The sequence below is a fragment of the Osmerus mordax genome, chromosome 7 (assembly GCF_038355195.1).
Source record: "Osmerus mordax isolate fOsmMor3 chromosome 7, fOsmMor3.pri, whole genome shotgun sequence".
Taxonomy (NCBI): Eukaryota; Metazoa; Chordata; class Actinopteri; order Osmeriformes; family Osmeridae; genus Osmerus; species Osmerus mordax.
Genome location: NC_090056.1, coordinates 20,136,758 through 20,157,272, shown reverse-complemented (window position 1 = coordinate 20,157,272; position 20,515 = coordinate 20,136,758). Strand labels below are relative to the sequence as shown.

At 51.0% G+C, this 20,515-nt stretch overlaps 1 protein-coding gene across 1 annotated transcript in view; it reads right to left on the bottom strand.

The window, feature by feature from the left end:
* Nucleotides 1–20,180, bottom strand: part of LOC136945770 (vitamin D3 receptor A) — a 33,118-nt gene extending 12,938 nt beyond the window's left edge. Inside the window, exon 1 of the mRNA XM_067239792.1 lies at nucleotides 20,075–20,180. The gene's annotated coding sequence lies outside the window, so the exon portion shown is untranslated. The remainder of the gene's footprint in view (nucleotides 1–20,074) is intronic.
* Nucleotides 20,181–20,515: the final 335 nt, after the last annotated feature.

Here is a 20,515-nt window from a genome sequence, read left to right as displayed (position 1 = left end):
GTTACATGGGTCCCTACACCCTCACTGAGGCCTTCACAGGAATGAAAGAAGAGGAGAAGGAGAGGAAGAGGAGAAGGAGAGGTGGAAGAGGAGAAGGAGAGGAAGAGGAGAAGGAGAGGTGGAAGAGGAGAAGGAGAGGAAGAGGAGAAGGAGAGGTGGAAGAGGAGAAGGAGAGGAGGAAGAGGAGAAGGAGAGGTGGAAGAGGAGAAGGAGAGGTGGAAGAGGAGAAGGAGAGGAGGAAGAGGAGAAGGAGAGGTGGAAGAGGAGAAGGAGAGGAAGAGGAGAAGGAGAGGAGGGAGGGGAAATGCAGAAAAGGAGTCAAAATAAGAGGGAAAAAAGAGAGAGCTGTCTTGAATGTTACATGGGTCCCTACACCCTCACTGAGGCCTTCACAGGAATGAAAGAAGAGGAGAAGGAGAGGAAGAGGAGAAGGAGAGGTGGAAGAGGAGAAGGAGAGGAAGAGGAGAAGGAGAGGTGGAAGAGGAGAAGGAGAGGAAGAGGAGAAGCAGAGGAAGAGGAGAAGGAGAGGAAGAGGAGAAGGAGAGGAGAAGGAGAGGAGGAAGAGGAGAAGGAGAGGTGGAAGAGGAGAAGGAGAGGAGAAGGAGAAGGAGAAGGAGAGGAGGAAGAGGAGAAGGAGAGGAAGAGGAGAAGGAGAGGAAGAGGAGAAGGAGAGGTGGAAGAGGAGGAGGAGAGGAAGAGGAGAAGGAGAGGTGGAAGAGGAGAAGGAGAGGTGGAAGAGGAGGAGGACAGGTGGAAGAGGAGAAGGAGAGGTGGAAGAGGAGAAGGAGAGGTGGAAGAGGAGGAGGAGAGGTGGAAGAGGAGAAGGAGAGGTCGAAGAGGAGAAGGAGAGGTCGAAGAGGAGAAGGAGAGGTGGAAGAGGAGAAGGAGAGGTGGAAGAGGAGGAGGAGAGGTGGAAGAGGAGAAGGAGGGGTGGAAGAGGAGAAGGAGGGGTGGAAGAGGAGAAGGAGAGGTGGAAGAGGAGAAGGAGAGGTCGAAGAGGAGAAGGAGAGGTGGAAGAGGAGAGAATCTGCAGGCTTATATCTAAGTTTCTCTAATCTCACATAACAGCAATGTTGACATCAACAGGTCCACTCCAGGGAACAACAAAATCGATAATATTGATACAGTAATGAAATAATTAAACCTCAGTTTACTTTGCTCTCCTCTGATCAGGAGCCAGATCGCAGCTCTGCATGTATACAAATAAGAAACAAGTTTCTGTAAACAAGCAAGTCTGGGAGAAACCCAAGGCAACCACATCCCATGACCATCACCAGAGTATCCATAGGAGCGAGGGAGAGAGAGAACCAGAGAGACAGACTATTAAAAAAAACACAGTGAAAGGAGTATAATAGAGAAGCCTAAAACTGATTCATTAAAGCAGAGTACAATAGGGTACAGTAGAGTATACATTTACATTACATTTACATTTAGTCATTTAGCAGACGCTCTTATCCAGAGCGACTTACAGTAAGTACAGGGACAATCCCCCGAGGCAAGTAAGGTGAAGTGCCTTGCCCAAGGACACAACGTCAGTTGGCATGACCGGGAATCGAACTGGCAACCTTCGGATTACTAGCCCGACTCCCTCACCGCTCAGCCACCTGAGTCCCTGACTCCCTAAACAGAGCGTGATGGAGCCACAGTGCTGTGGAGATGTTCCAGGAGGTTGTGTGAAGGTCTGCAGGTCTCCTCCCACGCACGAGAGGCGTTCCTACGGACGTCGTGATTGGCAGACTGGCTGGGGGGCTGGGCCGTGGACCGACCAGATGACACAGTCTGTTTTCAGAAGTATCATTTTACAACGCGTGATTGGACCGCTATGGAATCAAATTTATTTGTTTTATGGATGAGACCAAAAAAATGGATATCCTGCATAATTTTTGAATTCCATCTTCTCAGGGTTATTCAGAGTTAGCTTCCTCTGCTGTGTCCGGACTAACGAGTGTTTAGATACAAATTCAAAATTCAAATATATACAGTTTGTTTTTGTTTCTGTTGCCAGACAGGCTTTGGGACTGGGTCAGGCATCTGATTAGCTTCCTCTGAGCTAATCAGGGCTAGAATAACCGTCTGCTAGTGACATCACGTTCCTAAAGCCTCCAGATCACCACGGCAACGTGGACATGACCAGCTTCTTCGAGTCCCCATTCCCCCTACCCTTACCAGATCAATGGGATTCTGTCAATTCCTGAATTGGAGTATGGAACCAACACATACATCAATAGCATGGTGACCCCATCAGACAAACACACTGCCAGTCAGCAGGTCATCCAAGAGCAGCCAGCAAGGGAGACATACAGTCAACCAACCCACCAGTCAGCCAACAAGTCATAGCCAACTAACCAGCCAGTGAGCCAAACCAACCAGCCAGCCAGTCAGCCAACCAGCTAGCCAGTCAACCAAGTCTGTGTGTGTGTGTGTGTCTGTTTGTGTGACTGTGTGTGTATGTCTGTGTGAGTGACTGTGTGTGTGTGTCTGTGTGAGTGTGTGTGAGTTTTTGTCTGTGACCCTTCCCCTTCCCATCCATAAATCACCAGCACACAATCACAACCAAAGATTTGTGCGTCCCAATGCATTACGGCCCTTTCACATCTGGCTCATAAACGTCCAGGTCCAAGAAGAGCCAAGACCTGAGACGAACCCACAGATCAGCACTTCAAACTGCCGCCTGTGAGACACGGTCTGGCCTTGACTCCGCCCATGACACGGTCTGGCCGTGACTCCGCCCACGACACGGTCTGGCCTTGACTCCGCCCACGACACGGTCTAGCCGTGACTCCGCCCAGGACACGGTCTGGCCTTGACTCCGCCCACGACACGGTCTGGCCGTGACTCCGCCCACGACACGGTCTGGCCGTGACTCCGCCCACGACACGGTCTGGCCTTGACTCCGCCCACGACACGGTATGGCAGTGACTCCACCCACAACACGGTCTGGCCTTGACTCCGCCCACGAGCACCTTCAACACTCCGGCTGAACGGGGCAAGGAGTGTGTGGCACATGACATGGCAAAGGCAGCACTGATAAGCTAATCGGACAGCATTAACTGTTTAAGCGCTGTAACGGGATAACGAGAGTAGAGTGGGCATGTTGCCCCAACTCTGGAGGCTCCGGCACACCAACTCCGACCTTCAGCCCAGAAGGAAAGTCCCTCTTTTTTCTGTTTCGAACCTGCTCTCTGTATTTTTGTCTTTTCGGTTCCCTTAATCCTCCTCTCAACTCTTGTTCACCTCCCCTCTTTCGCTGCGTCTTCCTCTTTACCTTTCTCCTCCGCTGGTTATCTAACTCTCTCGAGTTTGTTCTCTCACTTGCTTCTATGATGATGTTGTTGTTCCCTCTCTCTCTCTCTCTGAGCCAGAGAGGTTAACATGTTAATGTTTAACTTAGTCCTGGGGTCACCAGGGCAAACTCCAGAAATACAGCATGGACATCGCTGGGAGAGAGGTGGGGAGAGAGAGTAGAGGGGAGAGAGTGAGAGGAGAGAGGGGATGATGGAGAGAGAGGGGAAAGTAAGGAGGGCGGGGAGGGAGGGAGGATGAAAGGAGAGGGGGAGAGAGAGAGGAGAGAAAGGAGAAGGGAAGGAGAAAAGAGAGGGGAGAGTGAGAGAGAGGGGACAGTGAGAGTCTGAGGAGAATGGGAATCTTCCTCTTCCTGCAGAAGATGAAGCAGAGAGAACCGTGTCTTTCTTTCAACACCTAGTGATTTCAGTGGAAATCCTATTACTGAGAGCAGTGGTGGGGCAGGAGCCTGTGACTTTGAAAAACATGATAGAAGACCTGCAGCAGTGAAGTATATAGAGGCTTGTTTTACATCAGGATCCACAGATCAGAACCAGGGGTTTCTGGCCTGGGCAGACTACCATTGTAAGCCCTACTCAATAGGCTTATTGTCTCTTTACCTAGTAACCAAATAAAATAACCTTTGTGATTCTCTTGTGATAAACCTGCCCTCAGCATACATTTTGTCAAACGTTTGAACAAGCAACTTGAATTCCGATTCTCTGATTTCATTGAAAACGAGTTTTAAGTTCACCACACCACAGAAGAATGTGTTATTAACTACCCATACAAATTAGAATGAGGAAAAAAAAAACACAGACAAGTATGTTAAATTAGGCTTTGAAATCGTGAGAAAATCAGCAGTCTTCTCTGTTCGAGACTGGGGGGGCGTGTCGCCTGAAGGAGCTGAAGCTCGGCCTCCTCACTCAAGTAAGAGAAGGCGCCGCCTCTCTCAAGTAAGCTACCTACGACCCAGATAATGGACGCTACGTCAAGCCGAACAAAACAGTATAGAATTAGAATGTATTTGTTCAATGAGTGCAACATACAGATGCATATAAATTAAGCTTGTTCCCCTGAGCTGTAACACAGGAGTAAAAATGGACACCAGAGACAGCAGACAGTGAGCTCTCCAACTACTTCTAGCACATTAGCTACCATTTCACCAAAATACCATCATTCTACACAGAGTAGCCTAATATCAAGTTAGCGGTTTGCGGTTAGCGGTGGATGGTCCAGGTGCGACCGGAGGATGAACGGCCGGAGGGGCGATGCTCGGTACGGCTCCGCGCTGCAAGAGAAGCCGTGTGTTGGTGAACCCCGTCTGTCTCTGGTCCATGTTAAAATTATCCGCCATGAAATGGTCAGTGCAGAGGCGGCTGTTGGAGTTTATCCGAAGCTTTCCATGCTTTCACAAAATCTATCAACCTATTTTTCCTTTCCTTATCAATAGGGAACTTAAGTAGCGTTGCAGCACAGCTGAAGTTATTGCATCAGGGAAGATGCAGTTGCGGGTGGTGGGACACATCCTGAAGCTAGCTAGCTAGCTGATGTAAGCTACAATAACAGTACAGCAGGAGGAGCCATTCAGTGATCTGACGTAGATAGGGCGAAATGACGTAGATAGGTCATTTTTTGGTTCCGCCCATTAAAACCTGATCTGAAAACGGAACAGAAACTGTTCTTCGGTCTAACTCCACATTTCAGTGCGACAAAGTTTTAGCGCTTTGCACATGCTTTCAGGAACTCATTACACACATATATATTATGTACTTAGAAGCAAAACATGAATTTTGCTTTACAGGATCTTTAAGGCCACTAAGGCAGCATGTTAGGTAGTGGTTGCTGATTACGTAACACGGCTGTAACCGAAAGGACAGCAGAATTTTCAAGGCTTGAAGTTCACCGGGGTTAAACAGTCGTAGGCAGCAAAGCAACAGCATAACATTAGCGTCAAAGTAACGTCCTGCTACTATGTATCAAAGGTCTCCGATATCATTACGTTCAGAGCGATTCCCTCTAATCTCCAGTGTAGTTACACAACGTCAACACGGTGTTGACGTCTTCAAGTGCCGGTGTTGTGACATTTCTTTCGTTCTGATGGGTAGCAAAAAACCATAACACAACGACCACACATGTCGAGGCAGCGTGACTCACTTGGAGCCTTCCGTGTTTTTGTGGAACGGGTCACAGTGATTGGCTAAACCGAGTGGAGAGGAGCATTACATTACATTTCCATTTAGTCATTTAGCAGACGCTCTTATCCAGAGCGGCTTACAGTAAGTACAGGGACATTCCCCCCGAGGCAAGTAGGGTGAAGTGCCTTGCCCAAGGACACAATGTCATTATGCATGGCCAGGAATCGAACCGGCAACCTTCTGATTACTAGCCCGATTCCCTAACCACTCAGCCACCTGACTCCCCATTGCATCGTAAACAAGTACGACATTGGAATGTTGTAGTCCGGTAGCGAGCTAGCTGGCGTCAGCCTTAGACAATGTCAGGCATTTAGACGTGCTTTTAGAACTATTTGACTCCAGGCGGAAGATTCAACACTGCATGTCAACTGCCTGACCGCAACTCCAAAGCTTAAAAACTAGTTCAGCACTAAAGTCTGGTTGGTCTGCAATTTAAATGATGGAAGATCCCAGGAACTGACAAGAAGGACCTTTCATTATATTACATTTCATTCATTTAGGTGACGCTTTTTTTTTATCACCACAATCACCTCACTACTTGCAGATGGTTATAATGTGAGCAACTGCATATCAGAATCATAAACTGGTTTATTGCCAAGTACGTTTTCACATACCAGGAATTTGTTCCTGTGAAGTTGATGCAGACAATAAACATAGTAGTAAAATAAAATGTATAAAGAAAGATAAAAACAAGTGCTGTGATATCCCAATGCAGTGACACGGTTCAGCTAAAGGAAGCAACCGATCACTGAACTAGCAGGATACCGAAACACATAATACTGAACAGAGGCTACGACTGAAGGATTCCAGATAGGAATGTCCAGATTCAGTTACCGTGGATATAGGCTCATCAAGAATGATAAAGAGAAACGTATCAAAATGTCTACCCTCACACACACACTCACACACACACACACACACACACACTGAGATCTGGCTACCACCTTGCAAGGAGTGTGTAACACTGAAGAGCTGGTGTGTGTGTCTCTCACACCCAACACACACCCAACACACACACTCACACAAACATGTCAGGCTCGGACATTTCATCAACTTAACTTGAGGCAGAGTGGAGGGGAAAAAAAAGAAGAAAAAATATTTAATCTGAGCTTTAGCTCTCTGCCAACACACCATGCTAACGAGCTAACGGCCGAAAGCCAAGACTAACTGACGAACTCGCTGAAACCAACCTTCCTCCAGCCAACCCACCGCCCACAGGAAGTCACTCACATTCAGCAGTTCACGCATCAAAGGAACTTGTTAGATTCATTTCCATTCATTAATAATAATTATGGACCATTAACCTAACAATAGCGAAACCTGTCTGGTTTTATGAGGCTGAACCAGAAGGGTGCTTGTCGACAGCGTCCTACCCTCTCTGGAGGGAGTTGACGGTTGAAACGAGGCAGTGACCCGCCCTGATGTTAGCGAATCACCCAGTTTCATGTCTCATCAAGAGGATCGGGCGTGTTATCAAAAAGCCTACCTGGAACATCCCAATGTCGTTACACGGTTCGATCAATAGGAGCGACCAATATGTAGTACCAGAATCTTGCCACACTCACAAACCAATTGGATGCGACGATTAGTCATTCCAGATAGGAATGCTCAGATTCATTTTGCACACAGGTCCTTCAAGCATGATAATAATAGATGGAAAGAGAGGAGATGAACAGCCTTTTCAGTTGGCATCAGGCAGAACACAAGGAAACATCCCCTCATCTAGCTAACACTGGACACGCACACAGATATCTGGCCTTGAGTCTGCAGTCGGAGGACTGCTCTGAGGAGCTGGACATTCAGGCGTGTGTGTGTGTGTGTGTGTTTGAGACACACACCCAACTCGCACACACACTTATCAGGGGGCGTGCAGTCAAACTCTACATGTTCTCTGCCACGCACGCACACACCGGCTGTCATGACGACCGAACCTAGCATTTTGATAAAAGGTTGATGAAGGTGGTGAATCCTCCTCTCTCTCATGTCTCAGTGAGTACAGTGTGTATGTGTGTGTGTATGTGTGTGTGTGAGGGGGGGGGGGGGGAGTTCTGGTAGGAACATTTATCTAAGGTAACCATGTTCCTTCTCTGACAAATGTCTTAAGTGGGGAGAGGATCAACCCTTTGGAATATGTGATTATCTAGGAACATCTCCCTCCCTCTCTCTCCCTCTCTCTATCTATCTCTCTGTGTGTCTCTCTCTCTGTGTCTCTCTCTCTCCCTCGCTCGTGAAATTGTCGCAACACGACGGAGGGTCACAATGACTGAAGGGTCACAATGACCCGAAGATAACACCAGGGTTAAGCTTGGTGACAGTGGGAGGACATAGTATTGAGGACGCCAAGTTGTGCATTTTACTGAAAATCATTTTCATAATGAATTTACTGAAACTACTTTGTGTCTCTGTGTATTGTCTGTAGGCTAGTTTAGTTATTTCAAGCTGTGCAGAGACAGACACGTTCATTAATGTGTTTACATCTTTTCCTTAAATCTGTTAATTTAATGTACAAAAAAGGCTGAGAACTTAAAATAACTTGCTGTCTATGCTACTCCACTACATTGTAAGCACTGTACTTGCAAATTACATGAAAATATAATATATACTCCATATCTATTGGAGTGTTACCTACAACATTATGTTTGCAGTGTAAAATGGATTGACCAGAAACTAAACCTGCACATGGCTATTGAGTAGAGGTGTCCCTTCCAGACGACAATCCCAAGTCTGTTTCCATTTCAACAAACTCTGGCACAACACTGAAGGTAGCTTAACCGAGGTGGCATTTCAAACCTAAATCATCAGCCGTAACGTTTCCCTAGCGCAGGGCCACTTGGCTAACACAACCCATCTCAAATTGCGCCTGCTTGTTGGGCTTTGATGGGACACTTTGAGGAGCTTTCTGGGGGAGAAGGGATCCTGACGAGGCTTGTTCTCCTGGAAGGAGGCGGGGATGAGGGGCGGCTGTGTTGTGGGGGCCAAGAACTCACATTAAGCTCAACAGGTATGCAACCCTACCCCAGATACTGCTGCCCTGTGTAGGAGGGGGGGGGATTAGGGGGGGGGGGGGGGCGGGCCAGGGGAGTGGGGCGGGGCGGAGCGTCTACCTCCACATATCACAGGACAGAGATAGGGGAGCGGGGACCGGGTAGGAGAGAGCGAGCTTTGCCCGAAAGGTTCATAAATCAGACTGGAGGATTAGTAAACAATGAGAATGTATCTCAACGGTGCCTCTGGAAAGAGACACCAACTCAAACCACCTACACTCACACACACACATAAACCTCCAGAAACACACACTACACACACATGTAACCTCCAGAACACACACACACACACACACACACACACACACACACGTAACCTTCAGAAACACACACATGTAACCTCCAGAAACACACACACACACACACGTAACCTCCAGAAAACACACACACGCACCAACAAACTGCAGTGTTTTAGTTTGAAGACCACAAGCTGAAGGTGTATTGTTCATCCGGATGTTTATCAGTGCGTGTATTACAGTGCATCGTGACAATACAGTCGTTCGCAAACGGACTGGACTGAAGATTATAGCGACACAGTCTGTTTCTTCAATAGCCTGTGATTTTACAACGCTCAGATTGGTAAACGGACAATCTACGGAACACCACGTTGAACTGTGAGATGTACTGTCAGCCTGTTTACTGCCTGTCAGCCTGTTTACTGCCTGTCAGCCTGTTTACTGCCTGTCAGCCTGTTTACTGCCTGTCCACCTGTTTACTGCCTGTCCACCTGTTTACTGCCTGTCCACCTGTTTACTGCCTGTCCACCTGTTTACTGCCTGTCCACCTGTTTAATGCCTGTCCACCTGTTTACTGCCTGTCCACCCTGTTTACTGCCTGTCCACCTGTTTAATGCCTGCAGGCTGGTGGCATGGTACAGAACATGCTGTTACCTAATCAGCTTATTAAAGTGAGGGGCCTGGGGGGGAGAGGAGGGGGGATGGTGGGAGAGGAGATGGGGGAGAGGAGAGGGGGATGGCGGGAGAGGAGAGGGGGATGGTGGGAGAGGGGGATAGGGGAGAGGAGATGAGAGGGGGATGGGGGGTGAGGGGGAGAGCAGAGGAGGGGAGGGTGATAAAAAGGCCACTGTTGTGGTCCTGACAATTCTTTTGAAACAAAGCGAGGACAGAGGAGAGGAGAGGAGGGAGGAGAGGAAGAGTGGGTAAAGGGGAGAGAAGGGAGAGAAGGGGAGAGGAGAGCAATACAGCAAGACTTTTACCTCATTTCCACTTCCTGAATTGGCTACACTGAAATAGACTTCAAACCTGTTCCAGGACTGAACCTGCATCCATCCTTTTGCCAAGAACTACCACCACATCACAGCCCCTCCCCCCCCGCACACCCACCACATCACAGCCCCTCCCCCCCCCCCCCGCCCACCACATCACAGCCCCTCCCCCTCCCCCCCCCCGCCCACCTCATCACAAGCCCCTCCCCTCCCCCCCCGCCCACCACATCACAACCCCTCCCCTCCGCCCACCACATCACAGCCCCTCCCCTCCCCCCCCCCGCCCACCACATCACAGCCCCTCCCCCCCCGCACATCACAGCCCCTCCCCCCCCGCACACCCACCACATCACAGCCCCTCCCCCCCGCCCACCCACCACATCACAACCCCTCCCCCCCGCCCACACCACCACATCACAACCCCATCCCTCCCCCCCCGCCCACCACATCACAACCCCTCCCATCCCCCTCCGCCCACCACATCACAGCCCCTCCCCCCCGCCCACCCACCCACCACATCACAACCCCTTCCCTCCCCCCCCCGCCCACCACATCACAACCCCTCCCCTCCCCCTCCGCCCACCACATCACAGCCCCTCCCCTCCGCCACGCCCACCACATCACAGCCCCTCCCCCCCGCCCACCACATCACAGCCCCTCCCCTCCCCCCCCCCTCACCACATCACAACCCCTCCCCCTCCGCCCACCACATCACAGCCCCTCCCCGCCCACCCCACCACATCACAGCCCCTCCCCTCCCCCTCCGCCCACCACATCACAGCCCCTCCTCCCCGCCCCACCCACCACATCACAGCCCCTCCCCCCCCTCCCACCACATCACAGCCCCTCCCCCCCCGCCACCCACCACATCACAGCCCCTCCTCCCCCCCCGCCCACCACATCACAACCCCTCCCCTCCCCCTCCGCCCACCACATCACAGACCCCTCCCTCCGCCCGCCCACCACATCACAGCCCCTCCCCTCCGCCCGCCCACCACATCACAGCCCCTCCCCCCCCGCCCACCACATCACAGCCTCCTCCCCTCCACCCCCCTCCCACCACATCACAACCCCTCCCCTCCCCCTCCGCCCACCACATCACAGCCCCTCCCCGCCCACCCACCACATCACAGCCCCTCCCCCCCCTCCCACCACATCACAGCCCCTCCCCCCCCCGCCCTCCACCACATCACAGCCCCTCCCCCCCCCCCGCCCACCACATCACAGCCCCTCCCCCCCGCCCACCACATCACAGCCCCCTCCCCCCCCCCCCTCCCACCACATCACAGCCCCTCCCCCCCGCACACCTCTTCACCCCCCCCCCACCCCTTCACCACCACCCACCCCTTCACCACCCCCACCCTTCACCACCCCCACCCTTCACTACCCGCCCACCCCTTCACCACATCAGGTGACTCATCAGACTTTCTGGTTGCTACCTTGTTCAGTACGTTAGCAGAATAATGAAATAACATCAGCGTGCAGCCTGTTCTGGGAACTAGGAGAGGGAGAGGGAGGGGTAGAGAGAGAGAGGTAGAGAGAGAGCGAAAGGAAGAGGAGAGGGAGCAGAAAGAGACGGGGAGAAAGAGGAGAGAGAGGGAGAGAGAGGTAGAGGAAAGGAGAGGGTGGGAGAGGCAGAGAGAGAAGGAGAGAGAGGAGAGGCAGAGAGAGAGGGAGAGAGAGAGAAAGGGAGGGAGGGATGGAGACAGTTGCCATGCCAATTACATGCACGCATCCCACGACCACTGTACTATGTTGTGTGTGTGTGTGTGTGTGTGGTGTGTGTGTGTGTGTGTTTTTCTATGGAAACACAAATCCCATGGATTTGGTGTGGTTGCTGTGTTTAATAACACGTTTGATTAGAACAACAGACAGGGAACAACAGAGAGGGAGGAGGAGAGAGAGAGGGAGAGAGCGAGGAGGTGTAGAGAGAGAGCGAGAGAGAGAGCGAGAGCGAGAGAGGGAGACAGAGAGAGAGGGAGACAGAGAGGGAGAGACAGAGAGAGAGGTAGAGAGGAGGTAGAGAGAGGGAGGGGAAATAGGCAAAAAAGGAAGAGGGAACAAAAGAGAGGCAGGGAAAGGGAAGAGAAGTAACAAAGAGAGAAAGAGAAAGTGAATAAACTGGCGTAAACTCTTCGCCTGCCTTGTTTTATCCTTCTCTTGTTTCACACACTCAGAAAACAAACCTTCCAAAGTTCCCATCTGTGTGTTTGGTTCTGTTTACACGCACGACAAACACAGCACAGAGCGGTCACTGTGTGGGCAGCTGGAACACAAGAGTGTGACAACCGCAGTGTCACCAGCAGCCCTACCTCCAGGAGCAGCCAGTCAGAAGCAGCCCTAACCTCCAGGAGCAGCCAGTCAGAAGCAGCCTACCTCCAGGAGCAGCAGCCAGTCAGAAGCAGCCCTACTCCAGGAGCAGCCAGTCAGAAGCAGCCCTACCTCCAGGAGCAGCCAGTCAGAAGCAGCCCTACCTCCAGTAGCAGCCAGTCACCAGCAGCCCTACTCAGGAGCAGCCAGTCAGAGCAGCCCTACCTCAGAGCCAGTCAGAAGGCAGCCCTACCTCCAGGAGCAGCCAGTCACCAGCAGCCCTACCTCCAGGAGCAGCCAGTCAGGAGCAGGCAGTCAGAGACGCGTGTGAGAGCTGGGTCATTCAAGCCTTCATTTCCTGGCAGAGGGAATCTAAATACCTCTCCTCCCTGCTGCCCCTGGCTCCCTGCCCAGCCGCAAGGGACTCTGCTGCCTGCCTGCCTGCTGGTGCGTGGTCTGCCTGCCCTGTCTGTGTCTCTGCCTGTCTTTCTATTTGAATGTGGCCTTGCCAGTTGTTCTGCCTGCACAAACACAAAAACGTCAGTTTTCTCCGAATGTCCTTCACAACAAGCAAAGTATTTATTTTGTTTTAATAATACTCGCAGCTTTTCTGGTGGATGATGGCTTCTGGCTTCTCCTCCCTGCGTGATGTCAGTGAGGGGGCGAGCCCATGTTCAGAACCCATGTTCAGAACCATGTTCAGAACCAATAGTTTGATTACTTAGTTATAAGATCGTTTTAAGGGGTGACAGTTAGCTACCGTTAGCTTTGAGCTGTGATGAAGTCTGTGTCTCAACCTGGATCACCTGAACCCAGACCTGACTCAGGAGGTGACAAGATCATCTGGGACTGTCGGCGCAGAACCTATGGTGGGCAGGAAAAGCAGTCACACATTAGAAGTGTGGCGAAATACTGTGGGTGATTCCCCTATCTGACATAGTTATGCTGTATATATATATATATATATATATATATATATATATATATATATATGTGTGTGTATGTAGGAATGTGGTGTGTGTGTGTGTGTGTCTCAGGGGGGTACACAAACGAGATATTGGAGAGAACAGGAGACCCAGACCAGGAGACAGAGACCAGGAGAGACCAGGAGAGGGGGGCATGCATCTGGTTGGGCTGACATCGCTCTGACCCAGCACAGACCCAAACCAGATGGAAAGAGAGAGAACCTTCTCAGAACATGCATTCCATATTCCACACCTCCCTTCTGAGTCTCCCAGACAGAACAAAGAGGAGGGAGGAGACCGGTGGAGGAGAGAAGAAGAGGGGAGGAGGGAGGGGAGACAGTGAGAAGAGAGGGGAGGAGGGAGGGGAGAAAGTGAGGAAGAGAGGGGGAGGAGGGAGGGGAGAAGGTGAGGAAGAGAGGGGGAGGAGAGACAGTGAGGAAGAGAGGGGGAGGAGAGACAGTGAGGAAGAGAGGGGGAGGAGGGAGGGGAGACAGTGAGGAAGAGAGGGGGAGGAGGGAGGGGAGACAGTGAGGAAGAGAGGGGGAGGAGGGAGGGGAGAAGGTGAGGAAGAGAGGGGGAGGAGGGAGGGGAGAAGGTGAGGAGAGAGGGGGAGGAGGGAGGGGAGAAGGTGAGGAAGAGAGGGGGAGGAGGGAGGGGAGAAGGTGAGGAAGAGAGGGGGAGGAGGGAGGGGAGAAGGTGAGGAAGAGAGGGGGAGGAGGGAGGGGAGAAGGTGAGGAAGAGAGGGGGAGGAGGGAGGGGAGAAGGTGAGGAAGAGAGGGGGAGGAGGGAGGGGAGAAGGTGAGGAAGAGAGGGGGAGGAGGGAGGGGAGACGGTGAGGAAGAGAGGGGGAGGAGGGAGGGGAGACGGTGAGGAAGAGAGGGGGAGGAGGGAGGGGGAGACAGTGAGGAAGAGAGGGGGGAGGAGGGAGGGGGAGACAGTGAGGAAGAGAGGGGGAGGAGGGAGGGGAGACAGTGAGGAAGAGAGGGGTCGGAGGGAGGGGAGACAGTGAGGAAGAGAGAGACAGGAATGGCTTCCCAGCCAGACATGCTTGGTCCTGTTTTGTGGGCGTCAATCCACTGCACCCACACAACATCACAGGAGCCAGCAGCTCTGTGTGTGTGTGTGCGTGTGTGTGTGTGAAAGACAGAAAGAGAGACAGTGTGTGTGTTTGTGCGTTTGTGTGTAAGAATGCATGTGTGTGTGTGTGAGAGAGAGATTGTATGCGGGTCTTTGTGTGGCGAGTGAGAAGAGAAGAGAGTGTATGTGTGACAGAGGAAGAGAAAATGTGTTTGTGAGAGAAAAAGAGAGTGTCTGTGTCAGATATAGTGTGTGGGGGGGGGGGGGGTTAGAGAGAGAGAGACAGGAAAGAGTGTCTGTGTGTGTGTGTATCCGTGTGTGGGTGTGTCTGTGTGTGGGTATCTGTGTGTGGGTGTGTCTGTGTGTGTGTGTATCTGTGTGTGTATCTGTGTGTGGGTGTGTCTGTGTGTGTGTCTGTGTGTGGGTGTGTGTATCTGTGTGTGGGTGTGTGTGTGTGGGTGTGTGTGTGTGTGTGTGTATCTGTGTGTGTGTGTGTGTATCTGTGTGTGGGTGTGTGTATCTGTGTGTGGGTGTGTGTATCTGTGTGTGGGTGTATCTGTGTGTATCTGTGTGTGTGTGTGTGTATCTGTGTGTGGGTGTGTGTATCTGTGTGTGGGTGTGTGTATCTGTGTGTGGGTGTGTGTGTGTGTATCTGTGTGTGGGTGTGTGTGTGTGTATCTGTGTGTGGGTGTGTGTATCTGTGTGTGGGTGTATCTGTGTGTGGGTGTGTGTGTGTGTATCTGTGTGTGGGTGTGTGTGTGTGTGTGTGTATCTGTGTGTGGGTGTGTGTGTGTCTGTGTGTGTGTCTGTGTGTGTGTGTGTGTGTGTGTCTGTGTGTCTCCTGCAGTGTGCAGGGGACAGTGCAGATGATGATTATGCGTCTAACACAAACAGGAAGGGGAGGGTCCTATTACAGGGGGGCTTGTTCTATTCAACCAATCACTTTTAGTGGCTTGACTTTCACTGCATCGTCTCCTCTCACACACACACACACACGTGCGCACACACACAAGCTGAAGCCGTGGCAGCAGCAGGATAGCAGGGCAACGGAGCGAGAGAGAGAGAAGAGGAGAAGAAGGGGGGTAGCAGTGCCCACTCTCCCCTTAAACTGGGCCTCTCAGTAAGAGGACAGTCAGACCCTCCCTGTATACCAGCAGACACAACAATGACCTGCCTGCCTGCCTGCCTGCCTGCCTGCCTGCCTGCCTGCCTGCCTGCCTGCCTGCCTGCCTGTCTGCCAGAGAAGACAACAATGACCTGTCTTCCTGTCTATCTGTCTGTCTGCCTGTCTTTCTGCCTGTCTATCTACCTACCTACCTGGCTGCCTCTGTTTCTCTATCCACCCATCCGTCTATCTCTGTACAGAAGTTAAGGGTCATTGGTCCTGGTGCAGATTTATGGGTCTGTCCTTAGGGTGCCCCACTGTCAGCATGACTAATCATCCGTGATGAACAACGAAAGGCGGATCGATATACAGCTAGCGTGTGGCTATGGTTAGTATCAACAGTCAGGCCCATTCGCTGTGTGGTCTGTCAGTTCACCACGCCCTGCTAGCTTAGATGTGGCTACTCTGCGATGAGGCTGGGAAAGCAGAGCGTCCCCTGACCCTAACCACTGACATACTGATGGAACTAAATCCTGTTCCAGAACTCTGCATTTCTGATCCTCTGATGTTCTTTCTGTATGCACTGTTTGTTGGTGGTCACTGTAGATCAAAAGGTCTGCTAAAATGAATCAACTTAAATATAAAAGTAGAACTCTCTGGTCTGGTTCACACTGGTACTGGTTTAGAAGAGAAAAGCTCAACTTTTGAACACAGGTTTTAATAAAGTCTGCCTCCGGCGTACAAGTAAGCAGATCTGGCTACGCCCACCGTCTGTACAACTAAATATATGTCATTTACGTTACATTTGAATTCATATACGTACATTTATATTACATATAAGTAAAATGTGCATTGTCATTGTGTGTCTGTTTCATGTATGTACTATTTGTACATACATGTACTATAGGGGAGTCAGGTGGCAGAGCGGTTAGGGAAGCGGGCTTGTAATCAGAAGGTTGTAGTTCGATTCCCGGCCGTGCCAGATGACGTTGTGTCCTTGGGCAAGACACTTCACCCTACTTGCCTCAGGGAGAATGTCCCTGTATTTACTGTAAGTCGCTCTGGATAAGAGCGTCTGCTAAATGACTAAATGTAAATGTAAATTTGTAAAACATAAATATACAGTATATATCTAAACCTAGCTGAAGCAGTGGAAAGCTTCTTGGGTTGGAAAGTGAAGTTTTATTCTACTGTTCTATTCATTTTCTATTGTTGTTCAACGATTCTGTCATGTTGTGTTCTGTTGTTAGTTGAGTCTCTCACAGTTTCTTTCTTGTGAATGGTGTTCTTCATCACTCACAGCCGAGGCACACACACACACTCTGAAGCACACACACACACACACACTCTGAAGCACACACACACAGACACACAAACACACTATGTAGTCTCCTCACAGCTACCCTCTTGTGGGAGGAGTTAGACTGAGGGTAAATCAGGAACACCCAAGATGGGGGGGGGGGTCATCAAACATGAAACTTAACACTTTAATTAACACTAAACTGCCCCTCTGAATGAAGTGAAGAGAAAGTTGAAAGAGAAAAGACAGATATAGAGGGGAGCGTCAGAGAGAAAATTAAGAGCAAGAAAAAAAAGGGAGAAAGATCCAAAGTTTAAAGAGTGAGAGAGAGTGAGAGTGAGAGAGTGAGTGAGTGAGAGAGAGACAGAGAGAGAGAGAGTGCGATCCCGTGGCAGTGATCTTGGCGTGATAACGATGTTGTTTCAGAAGAGGTTTAAAAGTGTAATGTTGGTCTAGCGAGGCTCATAAGGCTGAGATGTCGCCCAGCGCTTCACCTCCCAGCCTGCTCCCTCGTTCTCCACAAGAACAGACTGAACCATCTCCTCCATCCAGGACAGACTGAACCCTCTCCTTCATCCAGGACAGACTGAACCCTCTCCTTCATCCAGGACAGACTGAACCCTCTCCTCCATCCAGGACAGACTGAACCCTCTCCTTCATCCAGGACAGACTGAACCCTCTCCTTCATCCAGGACAGACTGAACCCTCTCCTCCATCCAGGACAGACTGAACCCTCTCCTCCATCCAGGACAGACTGAACCCCTCTCCTTCATCCAGGACAGACTGAACCCTCTCCTCCATCCAGGACAGACTGAAACCCTCTCCTTCATCCAGGACAGACTGAACCCTCTCCTCCATCCAGGACAGACTGAACCCTCTCCTTCATCCAGGACAGACTGAACCCTCTCCTCCATCCAGGACAGACTGAAACCCTCTCCTCCATCCAGGACAGACTGAACCCTCTCCTCCATCCAGGACAGACTGAACCCCTCTCCTTCATCCAGGACAGACTGAACCCTCTCCTTCATCCAGGACAGACTGAACCCTCTCCTCCATCCAGGACAGACTGAACCCTCTCCTTCATCCAGGACAGACTGAAACCCTCTCCTCCATCCAGGACAGACTGAAACCCTCTCCTCCATCCAGGACAGACTGAAACCCTCTCCTCCATCCAGGACAGACTGAACCCTCTCCTTCATCCAGGACAGACTGAACCCTCTCCTCCATCCAGGACAGACTGAACCCTCTCCTCCATCCAGGACAGACTGAACCCTCTCCTTCATCCAGGACAGACTGAACCCTCTCCTTCATCCAGGACAGACTGAACCCTCTCCTTCATCCAGGACAGACTGAACCCTCTCCTTCATCCAGGACAGACTGAACCCTCTCCTTCATCCAGGACAGACTGAACCCTCTCCTTCATCCAGGACAGACTGAACCCTCTCCTTCATCCAGGACAGACTGAACCCTCTCCTCCATCCAGGACAGACTGAACCCTCTCCTTCATCCAGGACAGACTGAACCCTCTCCTCCATCCAGGACAGACTGAAACCCTCTCCTTCATCCAGGACAGACTGAAACCCTCTCCTTCATCCAGGACAGACATCAGCCTTTGACATCCCCTTCCAATGAAAAATGTCTCCTACGCAAATATTCGCCATTTAATAAATTGGTTCCATTACACTGACTAACGCCACAAACGGTACAAACGCCATCTAAGGGAGTCAGATGGCTGAGCGGTGAGGGAATCGGGCTAGTAATCCGAAGGTTGCCAGTTGGATTCCCGGTCATGCCAACTGACGTTGTGTCCTTGGGCAAGGCACTTTACCCTACTTGCCTCGGGGGGAATGTCCCTGTACTTACTGTAAGTCGCTCTGGATAAGAGCGTCTGCTAAATGACTAAAATGTAAACGCACTAAAACCAGTACTGCAGATGGACACAGGGAACCCTGTGGGGTGTGAGGGGGGTGTGAGGGGCAAGAGGACCAGACAGGATGTGGAATTACCTGAAAGGAAGTGATGACAGATGAGTCCTCCTTCACTGTGTGGATGTGTGTAATTGGGAAGGTCACAGCAAGGTGAAACAGCTACTTAAGGCAGTAAAGGAATTACTGCCTATCCAGGAATGCTGTCCGTTCTACTCTGTCCTGTTCTATTCTGTTATTCTGTTCCTTCTATTAAGTTCTATTCCACTTAATTCTATTTTATTCTACTCTGCACTGCACTACCGTACTTCATCATATTCTACTGTACTCTACTGTACTCTACTGTACTCCAATCCTGGGTGCCTGTCCCGTTTCCCACTGGATCCAGACTACAGCTATCCCCCCTGCAGCTTAGCAGCCCGGACCCAGGCCCGGACCCAGGCCCCGACCCAGGCCCGGACCCAGGCCCGGACCCAGGCCCGGACCCAGGCCCGGACCCAGGCCCCGACCCAGGCCCCGACCCAGGCCCGGACCCAGGCCCGGACCCAGGCCCGGACCCAGGCCCCGACCCAGGCCCCGACCCAGGCCCGGACCCAGGCCCGGACCCAGGCCCGGACCCAGGCCCCGACCCAGGCCCGGACCCAGGCCCTGACCCAGGCCCTGACCCAGGCGGGGGGCCCTAGGGCCAGCCCACTGAGAGGGGGCCACACAAAGCCTTGAAATTATCTTCATCAAGGAGCTACGTTGCCGTGAGGCTGGTGCTTATTATGGGATGGCTGGTTGTGAGGCTCAACTCAAGACGAAAAGCCGTCGTTGACCACAATATGACCCCTGCAAAGAGGGCTGATCATTTGAGGTAGTTATGTGGTTGTAACTGATCTGTATGGCTGTGCAGTGTAACCAGAGCGTGTGTCGTTCTGACAAAAGATATGGTGGAGAGGAGTTAGGAAAGTTAATTCTCTTTGATCAACGGGGCGGGAGAGATTTAGGCATATAAATACCTAATCGGTATTACTGACAAAGTAATATTTCATTCACACTTACTATCAGCATCTTAAACTGAGACGATAAATAAATGTAAATAAACGCTATTTGCTTGTGGACACTGTGTAGGCTAGACGTTGTGCTGTTATGACAACTGCAGGTGCGGAAAGAATGGAGCCGGACTACCAGCCAAAACATTTCACGTTGAGCTCCGAAACCAATTCCACTGGACACTACAAACTCAGTTTACTCAGAAAATCAATTTTGCTAAATAGCAGTTAGTACCAGATAACCAGTCGGATAACCATGTGGACCAACTCAAAAACCAATCGTGGCGTACCTTGACAATGTTTTTAATGATATAACGCTAAAGCCACAAAGCGCTGAATGCCGTAAAATACGAAATCATCAGACAATTGTTTTGTTCGTAGTAACTGTTATGTTATTGTTGCGTGGTGTCACCAATGAAGTGCAGTTTCGCTATGTGTGATGTTTGGGTGAAAACGCATTGGCATGGTTTTTACTTATTGGGGTTCATTCTGTGTAAGCTATATGCCCCCTTATGTTTTCTTGAACTGCTACAATTTCCCCTCTAATGCCTACTAGAGAGATCTATATATCTAACTATCTTTCTTGACTATCCAATACAACGTTCTTACCTGATGTGGCATATCACCTTTAGCCTAGTTTGCTGGGTAACGTTAACGGGGATTGTCGAAGTTGAAGCCAGGTCTCCACGATCTCCAATTGATAACGACCTGACGAACTTACTCCTCTCCGACTGGAAACTTTTCTGCAGCAAATACTGTCAACAAAAGAACGTTGAATTACGCAAAGCTGGCTAACGGGTCACGAGGGTAGCCCATGGATAGGACAGTGGTATAGCTCCGCTAACGGGCTAGCTAAATCAAAGCATCCCCCCGCACAACATAGCTATAAACAAAACCGGGCTAGTACGTGTTTTAAATGCACCCATAAACACAGAAGGTGATGTGTTTCACGGGGTGACAAAGTAACCTACGTCAGCGAGTTTATCACTCTAAAATAGAATTTTTTGGCAGGTTGGCTTGCTTGAGTGAAGGGCTTTTTCAGCGGCCGCG